Consider the following 10590-nt stretch of genomic DNA (forward strand, 5'->3'; position numbering starts at 1 on the left):
AATAATTTGAATTCTGACTCATCTGCTAGGTCAAAATAGCCAAGGGAATGTGAAGCTTTTCACAAATAATCCTGTGATTTTTTTCTGATGAGTACATGCAGATACAACAAATTGCTTAATTGATATTTTACAATTATGTATTAAAGAGTCCTGTTCAAGGCTGGAAGATAGTATAACCTTATTTAAAATGTTTACAGAATTCAGTCTCACAAGGATATGTGAAAAAGGAAAAATTTGTCATTTTTAACCAAATGTTCTTTATTTCCAAGCAATCTGTTCCTGAAGGGGGTTTGGATCATGTGTCTTTTCTCTGCTTAGAATTTTCCCCTTCTGCCATATGTTGATTGTATAAACACCAAGGAGATTATGTATAATTAAGAGACAACTCCTATTCCTAGCCTCAATTTTCAAATATCATTCATACTTTCTGTTCTCATGGAAATCCACTTTTACTGTGTGAAAGACAATTTTTTTCTTTTATGTATTTCTCTTTGTTTATAGTATTAATATTTGCAGCAACCAACATCAACAGATGATTGCCACTCTCATATATAATTTTTCAAGATAGGAAGTTATTAAGCATCAAATCAAACACACAAAAATACTTCCAAAATAAGCTGTGGACAAATTTTTGATTGAGTTATTAACTTATTGGACTCTGCTGCTTCTAAATAAAAGTCAATGGGGATTTTACCATATAATTCTTTTCTTTTTTTTCTTTTTTTTTTTTTGAGAGAGGGTCTTATTCTGTTGCCTGGGCTAGAGTGCAGAGATGTCATCATAGCTCACTGCAACCTCAATCTCCTGGGCTTAAGCCATCCTCTGCCTCAGCCTCCCGAGTACTTGGGACTATGGACACCACCATGCCTGGCTAATTTTTGTATTTTTTGTAGAGACGGCATCTCTATTTCCCAGGCTGGTTTTGAACTCCTGGCTTCAAGTGATCTTCTGCCTCAGACTCCCAAAGTGCTAGGATCACAGACATGAGCCACCATGCCTGGACATATAAATATTTAAAACCCACTAAAAACATGGAGAGTATGAATTGTTATGAAACAAAAACTCAATTTTATGCCAGAATAATGGCTAACATTATAGAATGCTTACTGTAGGCATTATGTTAAGAGCTTTCTGTGCATTATTTCATTTAAGAATCCCAGCAGTACTACTGGATGGGTGTTATTACTCCATCCTTTCTATAGATGAAGAAGCTGAGGCTCGGGCAGGTTAAGTAACTTGCTTGTGTTCACATGACTACTGAGCCCAAGGAGAGCTAGGGGTTGAATTTAAGCTGCCCGATTCCAAAGCCCATGCTGAAGTTGCATTTTAAAATAACCAAAATTTCTTTCATACAATACTGGGACCAATTTTTTTCTGTATTGAATGATGTGGCAAATTGAGTGGTTTCTGGAGAAATTCAAGCCTCAACAATGTTATTGCTGAGATCATTCAGATTATTTTCATCATTAACATTTGATGAATAAGACTGTGTCATACAGTGAACATGTTTAGAGGAAAGTAACTGACTTCCCCACCCACTGGAATCTCAGTTGTAAAACCACATTTTGACAAAGTTATGGGTTGCAAGTTATTTTAACAAAGTTTCCAAACTTAGTTTTCTGAAGTTAATAAAAAGCTGAAAAAAATGTTAAATTATATTTAAAAGCACTGAATGAAGTAAAACCTAAATAAAGCTATGTACTTTGCATAAATATGGCCCCCATCCAAGATGGTTTCTTATCCTTGAAAAGATAGTGTTTAAAATAATATTTAAAATAATCTATTTCTTAATGTTGAAATTTTCACCAGGTATAATTATTTATAAATCTAAGAGATACTAAAGGAGTAACAGATACTAAAAGAGACACTAAATGAGTAACAGATAAATATTAAGTATAAAAATGGAATTGGACAATTAAAACCTACTCTCACATTGTTTAAACAAAAGTCAGTTAAATAGGCTTGTTGGTAAAGTCCCTTACAGTCTAGACTTTCCTCCACTTCCTTCTTCCTGCTTAAGTTACTTAGTTCACTCCTTCCTCTCTTAGCATCATAATCATGATCATCACCATCACCATCCTCTCTATTATTGTTTTCCTCATAATATCTGCCTTAGTAATTCAATTATAAGCAACCAAAATTACTCTGGCTAAGTTGAGCAAATGAGTGATCTATTTGGAAGGATATATCTTGTAGTTTTTCAGTTGAGTACAACCTGAAGAATCAGGCCTTATAGAGCTGTGCCTAGGCGGGCTGATGTGCTCAGAATGGGTTATGGATGTGAGCAGATATGAATCTCTCAGGCCCAAGGTCTCTTGGTTGGGTCCTGGGGCAGAGGGGACCTTAGACTATTGCTCCCAGCCTGTGAGCCGTCTTCCTCTAACCCCAGTGTGCCATGCAAACATCAAATTTTTGTGTGTTCTAAGACCTAAAAACAGCTGAGAAGCTCCAAGAAGAGCAGGAAATAGAGCAGATCCAGAGAGAAAGTTTGCAAAGAGTAGGAGTGGTCTTTTCAGGAGTCACTTTTGGGGGTAAATGAGTTTTTGGTTCTTGTGCACACATGCTGTTTATTTGCATGTCAGCTTTCAGGAGAGAATTTTATTAATATTAGCATCATTCTTGGGCTGTGTGTCCATTCCTTGGTCAAGGGAATGCAGAGCTCTTTGATTGACAGCCCCTCTGACATGTTATCTTAAGGGGAAGGGATGAACTTCCAAATGAAATATTACCTAAAGGAGAGCACATGAATAGTAAATAGGCAAAAAAGCAGCATGTCATGTCATGTCACTTTACTATGCATAGAAATAATACACAGAAGTCTTCAGAACTTGAATTAGATTTATTAAATTATCTTCAGGCAACATTTCATAACAAATCATTTCTATGCTGAAATAATCATAGTCATTACTTTATTACAAAATAACTCTAGGATGTTGTATCACTGTTAGTTTTTATGTTTTACTGAGGCATGTGCAGTGTGCATCGGGGTCATCAAGGATGGGCATAGAAATGACTTTTTCCCTTTTTATAATTAAATCCAAGAAGATGAAAAATTTCCCTCTGGTTTCTTAGTATCCTAATATATTTATGAGTACTTTATATCTGTTAATATTTTATCCTGATCCTGTCCCTATCTTTTTTAATGCACTTATTATTCATTTCTTACACATCGTGGTTTTTAAATCAGATTCTTTTTGACAATTTAAATGTTTTCCCTCCAAATGCTGTATTATGAAGTATGATTGTAAAATAATGTGAGTGATCTTTTTAATTGTTCATAAACTAATTTTTAAAGATAATTCCCCTCCCCGCAAAGTTCCAAGGATGTGTTAAGCAAAAGCTTCAATTTTAGAACAACAATATCTTTGGATAAGTGTTTTGAAGAATGTTCATTGTTTGTTTAAAAATGAGTTTGATTATACAATCACTATGTATTATATATTTTTTTCCATATACTTTTAAAAATACATTCAACAGTCTTCTGGATTATAAACTCCTTGAAGGCAGAGCCCAGGCCTTATTTGTACTAATTTTATATCTTATTGTACTTTTGCTAACAATACATTGCACCTCCATAAACTATAATATGGAAAAGAAGTAAGTGCCATAATTCTTTGTGAGGACTATAACATAATAATTTCTGTTTTTTCACCCAAATATATTAAAAGTAGCCATCTTTCTACAGTTTTCCAAAAATGAATCTTCTGTGTAATGGTTTTCGTATTTCATTTCTTTGTTTCCATTGATAGTGGTCTCTGTTTTTCTGTATTTAAAACCATTGAAATTCTCAAATACTTTTATTTACAAAAAGTAAAAGAAAAAAATTCAAATGACCACAAACAACTTATGACTAACGAACCTGCCATTATGTACAGAATGCAGTGGGGGAAAGTAAGTGTAGAGAAAACAATCAGTTTTCCATGTTATAGGATAATACAAATAGAAGAATTTTATCACTGTCTTGCAACATATAGGGAAGCAAGCTGTGGGTCTGGTTGCATGCAATTAGACAACAATGGAAATTTCATTTCCCAAATTGGAATTGTGTTGTGTGATTTCATACGGACCATGTCTTAGCTTCTTGACCATAAAGGATAAGCCTGACATAGTGTGTTTAATGTTTCTTATTAGAGAAAATGTGAAGGATATAAAAATGTCAAATATTTTATCCTAGTCACTAAAGTTATTTATGAACAACTGATAAGATGATAAGCCAGTGGCAGAAATTTGACTACTGGTTTCTGGTAGCACAACTCTGCCATTAGGGAAGTGATTTGTGCCATGATGCTATTTGCCTTTGTTTATTTTCCCCCAAAGGCTGGAAGTTCTATAAATGCTTGTCTTTGAATTAAGAAACTATTCATTTCCCTTTGGATCATAAGACTGGCAGCAAATAATAAGCTTAAATCAATAAAATTCAAAGATCATAAAAATGATTCATGTTATTTAACTTCCTCCTTTAATGTCACATTTACATATATTTGTGTGTATATGTGTGTTGTATATATACAGCCATGTGTCACTTAATGATGGGATATATTCTGAGAAATTTGTCATTAGGTGATTTTGTCATTGTATGAACATCATAGAGTGTACTTACACAAACCTAGGTGGTATACCCTACTACACACCTAGGCTGCCTGTTGCTCCTAGGCTACAAACCTGATAGCATGTTACTATATTGCATGCTGTAGGCAAGTGTAACACAATGGTAGATATTTGTGTATCTGAACATATCTAAACATAGAAAAGGTATAGCAAAAATACTGCATTATAAGCTTATGGGACCACTTTGGTATATGGGGTCTGTTATTTCTTGAAATATCATTGTGTGGCACATGACTGTACATACATCCATCTATATAAAGTTACTTGATCACCTAAACACTTTGATTTAAATTCACAAAATCACCAATTTTTATAAAGCTTTTTTATACTTTAGCTTTTTATTTAGAAAGGAAACAGTCTCATGGTAGCTCTTTCTTGGTTCAATTGAATAGCACTTTTCTCTGTGCTGGTGAAATCCAGTAACTTTTTATTTTAGGCTGCAGTCATACTTTTCAAGCTAAATATACTGTAGTTGACATCTTCTGTTGGCTTAGCTTTTTAGTCAGGAGGTATAATTGTTAATAATATTTGGCCATAATAAATGTAGTTGTCTCATAGTACATATTTTTTTAAATAGCAACATGGTTCAAAACAGAGACTTCTAATTAGACAATTATTGGGTAACAGGAAAGGATGTTTTCAAATTTGCATACTTATGGTTTTACTCTACAATCGAGTAGTTTCCTGATGTAATTTTATAGTTTTCTATCATTATTTACAACTGTGATACCTACATTGTTAAAAATAAATTTACCTACTGGAGTTATAGCTTCTTTAATGTTATTTATGTGGGACTACTTTAAAAGGGGAAAAAAATCATAATGTTTAGCCCTTCAATAAATTAGTCTGTTGAGTAGCTGCTATGTTCTGAGGCCCTGATACGCAGCAGTGAAAAAACAAAGTCTCCCCTGTCGTGGGGCTTCTAGTCTGATATTGGGCTGATTCACTACTTTCAGTTTAAAATCCTAATTTTACGTGTCTTTAATGTCTGTCGGTCTGTCTCTCCTGCTCTCTCTCTATGTGCACATACACGCACACACTATACACACACACAGACGCACACACACCATATATACACACGCAGACACACACACGTGTATCCATTATACGTATGATACTATGTACTCTGTGGGTATATAACATAACCTTAAAAGAGACAGAATCGGTAGGAGACATACGGCTACAGGAGAGGGGATTTATTAAGGGGATTGGCTCATGTGATTATGGAGGCTAAGGAGTCCTGAGACAGTCTGTCTGCAAGTTGGAGATCCTGGGATGCTGGTAGTGAGGCTCAGTCCAAGTCCAGAGACATCAGAACCAGGGAAGCCACTCTTACGCCTGAGAATAGGGGACAGGAGAGGCCACTGGTGCAAGTCCTGGAGCTGAAAGGCCAGGGACCCTGGAGTTATTGTTCAAGGATGGGAGTGGAAGAGTGTATCCTGGTTCTAGCAGATAGATGGACACATTCCTCTTTTCTCTGTTTTTGTTTTTTCCTAACCCCCAGCAGGAGAGATGGTGCCTGGCCTCACTGAAGGCAGATCTTACCCCAGCTGGACCTCTCAGACTCACATGCCCATCTCCTCTGGAAAAACGCTCACAGACATACCCCAAAACAGTGATTTATCAGGTTTTTAGATACTCCTTAATCCAGTCAAGTTGAGACCTAAAATTAACCATCACGATATGCATACATATATCTTTTTTTTTTTTTTTTGAGACAGAGTCTCACTATGTTGCCCGGGCTAGAGTGCCGTGGCGTCATCCTAGCTCACAGCAGCCTCAAACTCTTGGGCTCAAGTGATCCTCCTGCCTCAGCCTCCCGAGTAGCTGGGACTACAGGCATGTGCCACCATGCCCAGCTAGTATTTTCTATATATTTTTAGTTGTCCAATTAATTTCTTTCTATTTTTAGTAGAGACGGGGTCTTGCTCTTGCTCAGGCTGGTTTCGAACTCCTGAGCTCAAACAATCCGCCCGCCTCAGCCTCCCAGAGAGCTAGGATTACAGGCGTGAGCCACCGCGCCCGGCCTTACATATATCTTTTGTTTTGTGATAAAACCTATAAATTAGGGAATTGATTTAGTCTGTATAAGACTGAGGCATACTTTAAGAATTTTAATTCTGCCTTTAAATACTGCCTTATATATATCCCAAATTTTCCACTTAAGGTTCTGGCTGTATAATATGTCTGTCTTCCACATTAATTTTTTTCACAGATTTTTTTCCTTTTTTTCTTATTTGAAACAAAACAAAACACAGTGACTGATGAGGTACTGTTTTTGCCTAAAAGTCCAGAAGCATCCCACGATCAGTGACAGGTTCTGTTTTCACGAGCTCCCGGTTAGCTTTTCGTGGTGCAGGTACCTAAGGAGAAAAGGTCACCCAGACAAACAAAGGATTCACCTTTTCAGAGACTCCAAGGGACTTTTAGCACGTGGTTTTCTAATGCATAGAAAACCACGAGAACTCTCATTACAAATACAGAGTGTGGCAATGGGTTAAGACACCACCCCCCTTCTTTGTTTAGATGGTACCAGAGGAAATCTTCAACAAAACTTTTTTATCCTTCTTTAAAAAAAGTCAACCTTGTTAAACATCTTTTCATCACTAACCTGTAGTTCTGTTGAATAAAATGTTCTAAAGCAGCAAACACTGGATCTGATGCGTTGGGGTTAAAGATAAGGGCCAGGGAGTGGGCCAAGGGCAGGCTGCCCAGATGGCTCTGAGCCTCACCCAGGCACCACAAGAGTGAGCGTCTGTTTTTCTCAGCCCAAGGCTCCTGGTTTGGGGGTTATCTCCTAAACAGTGATCCTGATGAGGAGAATAGACAGTGCAAGGCAGTGCAAACAGTTATTCCGTGCTCTGCTATTTGATGAGCGTTAATAGAAAAAGCAACAGTTCTAGTACCACTCATACATTCTATCACTGAAGCTCAAGTTAACACATAAAGACATAAATCATATTCTTAACCTTCATGCTATAACTCTTGGGATCGTAATTGCCTCCCAAACTCCTCCCCAGGCCTTTCTCCCAAGCTGTAGAGTGGACGTTTTATGCCTGTAATTACGGTTTACTTTACTTGCATGTGTTTTTTCTCAATGTAAGGCCATTACTATAAGATGTCATGGGGTGAGGGGATGGTATCATATTGTGGTCTTTAAAAGTGGCGCTGAAACAGGTCTGTGTTGAAGGCAGTGTAGATATGTTTATTATTACTAATCACCCCACTTAATTTTGTTCGAAGTACTGACCTTTGATATTTTGCCAATTGGATACTGGACTCTTGTTGGCTGTAGCATATTGAGAATTTGAAGATTTATGTCTTGAATGTCTTTCTCCAGCCACCCGCGCGTCCCCACTGCCTTGCTAAGGGATCAGCAGCTCACTGCTGCTCCAGGCCAGATACAATATTGTGGTTTCAGCATCAGTCATGCAGAGCCAGTCGTATTCCGATTTCAGAATTATGGTTGGCTTTCCCGGTATAAAGTGATACACCCTGGCATCATGAAGTTGTAGGACTAGGCAGCAGTAACATTGAAGGCTGCATAAAGATTCCACCCTCATGGAGGTTTCCTGGTTACATTTGAGGCTGTGGTTTAAAATACATGAACTTCACATAATATAGGTTAAAAAAAAGTGTGAGAAAGGTGTGTTTATAAACACAACCACATATTTTTATAGATCATACAATTTTGATAGTATATGTGAGAAATGATCATTTTTCTTCAAGACACAGTTTATGAATGATTTCTTATTAAGTTATTTAGGACCCTGGGTAGCCAAAATGATAATAAAACCCTAGTACGTTTCTTTCAATTTATTGGAAATAATCATGACATTAAGCACCATCAGAACTAAAGGGGCAGAGGATAATAGATTGAAAAACATCAATTTATATGCTTAATAGAAATGAATTTATGATGAATAAAAGCCAAAACACAAATCTGAGCTTTAGTTTTGAATGTAGTTAAAATGTACCAAGTGGGGTGCGGTTGGTAACCTCTGGGATGATGGCAGTAGTGATGGTGAAGCGATACATACCCAACACCCTAAGCCCACACCCTGCCTCTATGCGGAGAACCTCCTACTTTTACCCTCATCATTTGGATCTTTGGATTTTCCAGCCCCTGTGGGGCCTGAAATAAACTTGATTATTTCATGGTACCACTTTTATTCTCTTCTGTGCTTTAAAACACTGGCCTGGCTATTTTACTTCCTCTTTCTACCTGTTCATACCTGTGGCTAAGACAGACACACTGGCTTTGAACATCACTCTTACCACTGGTATCCTGGCCCTGCTGCCAGTACTGATGGCCAGATTTAGTAAGTTACTGAAAACTGATAGTGGTGGTAGTTTGTGTATGTGGTAATAAGAAATAATTCTATTGTTTGCCTTTTATGTAAGGTTTCTAGAAAACTATATTTTTGATAAAATTATAAAAACTTCTTTTAATCAATAAAATGCATCTCATCTACTACAGATGTTCTTGGTACAATATTTCTTCTGTGAGGGACTAAAAATAATTGGGTCTTTTCAAAATGGAAACTGATCTTCACTCTTTCACTAGTATATAAACACATTGGAGGTCTCGTGGTAAGGACCCAGGAATGCCTCAGGAGCACAATAGGTTCCCAAGTGCATTTGGGGGAAGAGTTCAGAGCTATAGAATGCTTTTCCCTGCTCATTTAAAATTTCAAATGCTGTAATTGTCCACTTATGATGTCATTTTGGAACATATAGCAGGACTACTGAACACTTACATTTACACATTATCTTGGATTGCTTATTGTTTTTCTGGGTTTTAAAAACACGTGGTGAAGAAATGGCTCAAATATCTTTCTTTTGAAACACTGGGTCTCCTCTGCTAAATGTAACTTTACAACCAAATGGGTGTTTGTACTGGTGAATATCCACAAAATATTTGGGAAGGCCAGAATGGAAGTCTGCCTAATTCAGTGTATAATTTTGTGGGTAAAGATAACATAGCAGAAAGTGCATCTTGACATTTGAAAAAAAAATAATTTTACCAGAAAGATGTTTCCTTAAAATATAGGTTGCAAACTCTTGGGCAGAATCCGGCCTGGAGATATGTTTTGCTTGGCTTTCATAGTATTAAAAAAAAAAGGAAGAAAGAAAATGAGCTGACCCCCAAAATCAGAGACTATGTTCTCTGGTCATCCACACTACTCACCACTGGTTATTGCCTTGGTTATTCACATTATTTCCAAGGGTCCTGAGGCATTTATCTTGTGACTCTTGCTAAATGAAAGCTGTTTGCAGGCAGTCTTTGATTTGTGTACCTCATCCTTTAAGTTGCTGTCAGACTGGCAAGAGCAACCTACTTTCTTTCCTGCTTTTCCTTGCTCTTCTTGGCTCCAGCCCCAGTTCAGGCAGCAGCAGGCCCCAGCTGGACTTCAGCAAAGGGAAGGAGAAGGGAGGAAAGCCTGTCCCTGCTCTCCAGAAGTGATCCTTGTCTGTCAGAGAGGACGGAGGGAACCAGGGAAAACCTCCTCACTGCCGGTGTGTGGCCAGGGGAGAAGGAGCAGAGAAAACTGTCTCTACTCACCTTGCCTCCCTGTCTGCTTGCTTTATGCCCCTGTGTTTTTCAGACATTTTTAGCTGAAGCTAATTTAGCCAACTCATTCATTCAGCAAATAGATTTGAAGTCTCCTGAATGTGGCGCACCATACCTGGCTAGCAGAGGGCAATAGGGGAAGATTATACAGTAATAAGACACGGATCTGTAAACCTCATGGGTTTTAGTTTTAGAGTGTGGTTTTAGCTCACCTGTGAGACTTTCAGTTCTCATCTGTGTCCTTTCTCACCCAGCCTTACTGTCTTCCTAGAGTTATTATCCTTACTTCTTGGAGTTTAGGTCTTGTATTCGATTGAGTACGTAATGATTGTTTGACACTTTCTTCTGGATCTTGAGCAGATTATTCTTAGAGGCTTGCTTTTCCTTTGAATGAACAGGATATTTTC

The sequence above is a fragment of the Propithecus coquereli genome, unplaced genomic scaffold (assembly GCF_000956105.1).
Source record: "Propithecus coquereli isolate 6110/MARCELLA unplaced genomic scaffold, Pcoq_1.0 Scaffold24, whole genome shotgun sequence".
Classification (NCBI taxonomy): domain Eukaryota; kingdom Metazoa; phylum Chordata; class Mammalia; order Primates; family Indriidae; genus Propithecus; species Propithecus coquereli.